Source organism: Octopus bimaculoides, chromosome 7, assembly GCF_046866305.1.
Source record: "Octopus bimaculoides isolate indiv1 chromosome 7, ASM4686630v1, whole genome shotgun sequence".
NCBI classification, from domain to species: Eukaryota; Metazoa; Mollusca; class Cephalopoda; order Octopoda; family Octopodidae; genus Octopus; species Octopus bimaculoides.
Genome location: NC_142934.1, coordinates 4,161,954 through 4,170,341, shown reverse-complemented (window position 1 = coordinate 4,170,341; position 8,388 = coordinate 4,161,954).

Sequence of the window (8,388 nt, the reverse complement as noted above, 5' to 3'; positions counted from 1 at the left end):
TGCGTACACGCATGCGTGTGTGTGTGTGTGTGTGTTTGTTTGTTTGTGTGTGTGTGTGTGTGTATGTGTGTGTGTGTGTGTGTTTGTTTGTGTGTGTGTGTGTGTGTGTGTGTGTGTGTGTGTGTGTGTGTGTGTGTGTTCGCGTGTTGACATTTCTGGATACAACCCAACTTTCTTTCGCCAGTAGCCTTGGAAAGCTGACAGATTTCGTCGTCATGTCAACAAAGCTGTTGACAGTGGAAGAAAGGGCTTCTGTCGGAGGTGCGGTGGGAGGTGCAGCAAAGGCTGCAGTGGGAGGATAACTATGATGGAGGTTGTGATGTTGCTGTTGAATGATACATTTTTATCAGAGAAATGAGGGGAAAACTACGTTGAAAAAGATATAAGAAGCTGTAAGGAGAAGATGTAACGTGAAGGGTTAAGACAGGAGTGAGTGGCAGGACGGGAAGCAAATTATACAAGAACAAGAAGAAATAATGGCACTCCGTCGTTTACGACGACGAGTATTCCAGTTGATCCGATCAGCGGAACGGACTATTCGTGAAATTAACGTGCAAGTGGCTGAGCACTCCACAGACACACGTACCCTTAATGTAGTTCTCAGTGAGATTCAGCGTGATACAGAATGTGACAAGGCTGACCCTTTGTAATTACAGGTACAGCTCATTTTTGCCAGCTGGAGCAACGTGAAATAAAGTATATCGCTCGAGGACACCTCGCGCCTCTGGGAATCGAACTCGCTACTTTACGATCGGGAGCTGATTACACTAAGCAGAAACAGTAGCAGTAGCAGTGATGCCAACGAAGTCGACGTGGGAAATTCTACGTGCTGAAAATAACAGCCAAATCTCCCCTACAATCACCCCGCCCCCTCTGGTTCACAGTCTACCGCCTTGAAGAAGGGAAGAAAAAATACTTCTGATTGATGGGATGGTGATCAATGAGCAGAAAGGCTCGTTCATCGATCTGGCAATAATGAGTAGTACCTGTAATTCGAACGGCCAGCCTTGTCACATTCCTTGTTATGCTCAATCTCCCTGATAACTATTTTAAGGGTACGCATGTCTGTGGAGTGCTCAGCCACTTGCATGTTAATTTCACAAGCAGGCTGTTTCGTTGATCCGATTTACTGCAACCCTCGTCGTCGCAACCGACGGAGTGTCAGTTTTTTAATTGAGAAAAACAACAAAGATGCACAATTTATAGAAAGGAAGTCAAAAATATGTCATTCCAAAGTCACAAACGAAGAAATAACCACGGTAACAAATCCACCGAAGTCACTAATAACTTATATGCTATACGAATTAATGAAGTTTCCAGTTTCTAATTAAAATTATTAAATAATGCACACGAAACCTTAGAAATAGCTGGCATTGGTACACTAATTAAATCAGATAGGAATCCAAACAGTTTGCCGGAGGCAAAAAAGCCGCGTTAATTTCGCCAAACAAAAGCTGGCAAAGCATTGTGAAATCTGTTTTCAATAATCGAAACCCTAATATCAAGGTTCTGTAAATGACTGCTTGGTCATCCAGGAACAGGACAAAGGGATGTGTATTTAAGAATATATGCGTGAGTGTGTGTGTGTGTGTGTGTGTGTGTGTGTGTGTGTGTGTGTGTGTGTGTGTGTGTATGTGTGTGTGTGTGTGTGTGTGTGTGTGTGTGTGTGTGTGTGTATACGTCGAACAAATTGCTGAGCGGCATTTATTACGGCTTTACGTTCTGAGTCCAAATTCCGCCCCAGGTCGGCTTTACTCTTCGTCCTTCCGGCCTCGATAAAATAAGTACCAGTTTAGCACTGGGGGTCGATGTGTAATCAACACTCCGCCTCCTCCCGAAGATGCTGTCCTTGAACCAAAAATTTGAAATCATCATCATCATCATTATTATTATTATTAACATCAACTATTTTCTCCGAAGTTTCGCCGAGACTGACTTGTCAAAAACATTGTTTACGAAGGAGGTAATGGGTTGACATAGTAACCTAACATCTAATTGTTTGTATCATGACATCACATATCTATACGAATGACGTTCAGCTAAGCAGTCAATGCATCAAAGGAGACATTGCCAGGATGACTAAGCACATTAAAGACTGCCTCCTCCTTCTCCTCCCTTCACTCTGCTTTCGCTTTCGTTTACGCCGTCAAAAGCAAAATTTTCTCACCCCGTCTCCTCTCTTTATAATATATTTATTGTTTCTTATATTTCTTTATTGCCCATAGGAGGCTACACACAGAGGGGACAAACAAGGACAGACAAAAGGATTAAATCGATTATATCGACCCAGTGCGTAACTGGTACTTATTTAATCGACACCGAAAGGATGAAAGGCAAAGTCGACCTCGGCAGAATTTGAACTCAGAGCGTAACGGCAGACGAAATACCGCGAAGCATTTCGCCCGGCGTGCTAACGATTCTGCCAGCTCGCCGCCTTCTGACCCCGTCCCCTCTTTATAATATATTCATTGTTTCTATATTTTACTTGTTTCACTCATTCGATTGTAACCATGCTGGAGCTCCGCCTTCAAGGGTTTTAGTCGGACACATCGACCCCTAAGGCTTTTTATAAAGCCTGGGTACATGTTCTATCGTTCTCTTAAGCCGAATCGCTAAGTTCGGGGACTAAATGCAACAACACCGATTGTCAAGCGGCGAGGAACAAACGTAGACACAAAGATACTTTTGGAATCCGACCTGGGAGTCATTTTCGGCAAGTGAGTCGAGGAATTTCTGCGATTCGCTCTTGATCTCGACAACGGTGTTGAAACGGCAACTTTTGAATTGCATTTTCATCTTGGGGAAGGACTAAATCTGGTTTGTAGGGTGGGTGCGGAAGCGATACCATGTTGTCTTTTGGCGAGAGCTTCACAAGGGAGGAGATCTCGTTGACAGGAGCGTTGTCGTTGTGAGGAATCCGATTCTTGGCTCTCCACAGATCCGGTCGCTTTCGCCGAATGTCCTCCTTTCAAAACGCTTCAGAACGTTGCAGTAGAATTCTCGATTGACGGCCTGGCCTTGGGAGACGAATTCTCGATAATAATAATAATAATAATAATAATAATAATAATAATAATAATGATGATGATAATGAAGATAATAATGATGATAATGAAGATAATAATGATGATGATGATGATGATGAAGAAGAAGAAGAAGAAGAAGAAGAAGAAGAAGAAGAAGAAGAAGAAGAAGAAGAAGAAGAAGAAGGAGAAGAAGAACAACAAGAAGAAGAAGAACAACAAGAAGAAGAAGAAGAAGAACAACAACAACAACAAGGGTTTTAAATTTTGGCACAAGGCCAGCAGTTTTTGAGAGGCGGGGAAAGTCGATTACATCGACCACAGAACTCGACCGGTAATTATTTTACCGACCCAAAAAGGATGAAACACTTGATTACAGTGTACAATGGGATCTGGAACGGATATTTGCATAGTTATTCTTAAAGCCTATTGGTAATTTCAGGCGCAAAATATGTTAGTCGTTGTAGTGTTTGTCGTAAGAGAATAACTCTCTTTCACGACGACAGTGTGCTCAACACGTCCGGCTCATTGTCGCTCGGTATTCTGGGATACCAGTGCAAATAACGTTTTTTGTTTTGTTTTTTTTTATTGGATGGCAGATACAAGAACCGATTAACAAACATTTTGTTCGCTGAAATTATAAACAAAACCAACGACTTCGTTTGGACTCAAAGGTTCAGTTACTTCTGGCTGACGAGACACATAGAAACACAGATGTTCCAGAATGCCGCACACCAATGAGCTTAGTGTGTGGCACACGCGGTTGGCGTAAAAGGGGGAAGTTATTCTCTTATGACATATACTACAACAACCGGCATATTTTGTGTCTGAACCTACCTAGACGTATTAAAAATACATAAGAAAATATTCCCTCTTGGTCTCGCTGTACATAGTGCAAATAACGATTGTTTTAAAAGAGAAGAACTGAAATAAATCGTAAAGAAAACTCATATACGCGCACGTACATAATAGACAATTGCTTCGAAACCTTCAGATTCTATATGCAGATTATAAATTCACATTTATACCAGTAATAATAGATGCACTCGGCTTTGTGAGTAAATCCTCAAGTGATAATCTGGATAAGCTAAAGTTTTCAGAAAAAGCAGTCAACCAAGAAACTCGCACATTACAAATACAATATGTAAGTGGAACAGTAAAAATATGCAAGATTTTTCTCAAGTATAAAATGTGACATTGTTATTTGTTCACATTCCAACGACGGAGCTTGGTATCTTTGTTAGAAAGCAGTTCCTTCTTTGGAGGAAGAGATTAAATAATAAAAAACAGAAGAGAACATACATACATACATACATACATACATACATACATACACATGTAAAAAGAATAGTTTTGAGTAAATCGAAAAAGTTGTCGAATGCAGTAAAAAAATATATAATCTTTGTAAATAGATTATTTTAGACAGACTCCCAACCTATACAACTATTCAGAGCTTTTCCCTTAACACCTCCACTAAATCTGCTGAATGAAAGCACCAATGGCTAAAAACGTCATGATCAAACTACAAAACGTTTGTTATATTGTCGAGGATTTGAAAATGTATAGAAGAGCGAGCTGCAAATGTATAGAAGAGCGAGCTGAGAAACTTCCTAAAATCAATACATTGATTTAGCTGCGATATTAAAATTAGTATTGGGTTAGATAAATAACTTAAAGCCACCTTAAGTAGAGGTGAGTTAATAAAAAATACTCGTAGTTAAGTTCAGAACTGTGAGTCTATACTGTACCGCATATAAGTTTGATTAGGCACTGAAATGAGAAGATTAAAATAAGAAATGCGACACAAGTACTTCGGAGGAGATTAAAAATTTAAATACAATATATAGGAATATATATGAAAAGATGGCTACAGAATGGTCAATTAATGACTTATATTAAAGATTCAAGTGATTGATAGAAATGCAATTATTGAGAAGTATTTTTGTTTTATCAATCAGTCATAAAGTATTGTTTTATTATACCTTGCAACATGGGGCGATGTGATAGAATGGTTAGCATGTCAAAAATGCTTCGTAGTATTTCTTCCGGTTTTACACTTTGAATTTAAATTCTGCTGAGCTCGGCTTGGCCTTTTAGCTTTTACTCATACACACATACACACATGCATACACACTCTCTCCCTCTCCCTCTCTCTCTCCCCCTCTCCCCCCCTCTCTCTCTCTCTCTCTCGTTCATTTTCCTAAATCATTTGGTATAAATCAAATAGCATATGCTTATGTCTTAGTATTTGAACTGTTATTCAGTATTTTCGCAATTTACCCAGTGCAACCCTTTAACAAGTAAATAGTGTTTTCCTAAATAATAGATCCACTTATTTCGGTTAGTAACTTATTCACGAATATACCAACACCAGCGCTGCTGAGGGTAATATTCTCTGGGAATGCACAAAAGCCCTTTTTAGAGTTATTTACTATGAATTGTAATTATCTCATATCTGATTAGCCTGTTATTACGTAACATGCTTCACGATTTTAGTATACATACCTTATTAGTATTTCCTCCTATGTTCTATATACTCTGGGAATGCATTAAAGTCCTTTTCGGCGGGGCTACTTTATTCCAATTCTTACTATCGGGTAACTAATTTCATGTTATTACAGAACTGACTTCACAATTTGGGCATTCATAACTTATTGGGAATTCCTAAAAACAAGATCCTGTGTAAGACAATTCGCTATTCTCCGTAAATGCACAACACCGTTTTAAGGGCTACATACTTTGTATTTTTGTTATTGGATTAGCAAAACAATTATGAGAACGGAACCAAGGGATAAGCCCCGCTTTCCCGGGAATTACCGGGTACGTCAACTACTATATATATATATATATATATATATATCGATAGACATATTGATATTGTCTAACACTTTGTTAATGGCTCTGTTAATCCAGTTCTAATTGTATACAAAGTTATTTTTATATTCATACACACAAACAGCAGATGTCTGAAGTTACTGATGAGCTGCTACTACGGCTACTACTGCTGCCACTGTATCAGTGCTGCTTACATGGATATCGAGTTTGTGAGACAAAGATAACATAAATTTATTGTTATTCTTACAAAGGATTGTTGTCGCATGGCTGCGTGGTAAAGAAGATCGCTTTGCAACGATATGGTTTCGGGTTCAGGCCCAATGCGTAGAACCATGGGCAAGTGATATTTTTACTATGCTCCCGGATCAGCCAGTGCCTTGTGAGTGAATTCGATAGAGGGAAACTGTGTGGAAGCCCATCGTATATACATGTGTATATATATATATATATATGTGTATATTTATTATTATTATTAGTAGTAGTAGTAGTAAGGCAGCGAGTTGGTAGAATCGTTAACACACTGGTCGAAATGCTTAGCGGTATTTCGCCCGTCGCTGCGTTGTGTGTTCAAATTTCGCCGAGGTCGACTTTGCCTCTCGTCCTTCGGGGTCGATAAGTTAAGTATTAGTTGCGCACTGGGGTCAATGTAATCGACTTAATCTCTTTCCCCAAATTTGAGCCCTTGTGCTTCCAGTAGAAAGGAGTATTATTATTGTTGTTGTTGTTATTATTATTACTATTATTATTATTATTATTATTATTATTGTTGTTGTTGTTGTTGTTGTTGTTGTTGTTGTTGTTGTTGTTGTTGTTGCAAAGGAAGGACGCCACTGTGGAACTCATGAATTATTGTTCAATTTTGTTGTTTTGATTTTGTTGAACCAATTTGTAAAACAAACGGACAAGTGTCGTCTGAGGCAAGTTGGCTTTGAGAGATTCTCGACCTTTCCGAGCGGAAATTGTGTTTTGTCTCGTAACGTTTATCCAATTTTTCAGAAAAACAACAAGAAAACAAAGAGTCAAATTTTTACGGCAAATAGCCAGGGGCGTGAGACCAGAGACTGGAAGAGCTATTTTGGCGGTGCTTTCCCACCTTTAACACAAGGCTTCACCACACCAATCACCAGTGCTGATCGGAACGACATCAACAACAACAGCAACAACAACAAGACAAGTGAGTACAACAATAAAACTGGGAAAGTAAAACAGAAGACTCTAAGAAATCAAATTGTTCCTGCGACACACCTACGCATTGCGCCTCCGCCGCCACAAGCACCATTAGAGCCGATGCATAAATGAAGACACGACAACTTCCAAATCTAGAGTTGTTGGGTTCACCGAAGCGGTTCGTCAAATAGAAGAAATTATTTCATCGTTGGAAGAAGTTAAAAATTTCGAAAAGCATTCAAATGCCGCGTGATCGAAATGGAATCTATCCAGCAAGAAATCAACCTCAGAACTGTGTTATACAAAACATTAGCAACAAAAAGTAAGGAAAACAGAGCAGGAGACATTGCAGCAAATCGAATGTGCTTCTGAAAAACCAGTGGGGAGGGCACCAAAACATACGTCACACGGGGGGAAATATGTCACTGTAAAGATGAGATTCCTTACGGAGGATACAGACAGTAAGAACTCCATAGCAACTCTAAAATGTGATGAACTGGTTCTCAAGCTAATCTACCTTGGCCATAGGTATGTTTATATAGAGATAGTCGATGTACTATTAGAAATAAACACCTCTGGTTGGTGGCGGTTGTCCTCTTCGGCATGCAAGTCGAAGTTAATATTCTGCAGGTTCAGAGACGTCAGGAACAAAACTTATAGGACCAAGGGATGGAACTATTGATCTAAACGGATCACCAACGCATGGAATCCATCCCAGACTTGATCAATCAACCAGACGGCACAAAACTATTCGGTTCATAACTCTACAAAACGAAAACTTCAAAATTTTGGCCAATGTGTTTGCAAAGAGGTTGGCGCTTGTCATCAATTGGTGATGCGCAAACATGCACTATCCCGAACACAGACACATTTATCCTCGATAACTGTCACCTCATGCGATACATCAAAGAAAGAGTGGGTAAAGAACTTGACATGGGTGGATCCCTGATTAATTTACATCAATCAAAAGCTTTCGATAGGTATCGACTACCGTTACTTGCAGGCTGTTCTCATGGCAGCCGGTCTTCCAGTCTTCTGCAGTTCGATTGCCATAATGTACTGTGACATCTGTTCGGTGGTCAGGATTAATGGTTACCTATCGGAGCCTGATCGGTCCGTCAAGATCGAACTTCACTTTTGTTTATACTGACTCTTTAGCCACATCTAGAAAAACAAGAGATGTGGAGGAGTATCCCGCACAAGATAGGACGTGGAAGAAATGTATCGGCAGACATCACTATCATAGTGCTAGACATAAGGCACATAGAAGTGATCGGTACTACTCTAAGCCACTACTACGTAGTGACTGGAGCAAAAATCATCGAGCCAGTGCGTCGGCATCTCGGTACCAAGCGAAACATGT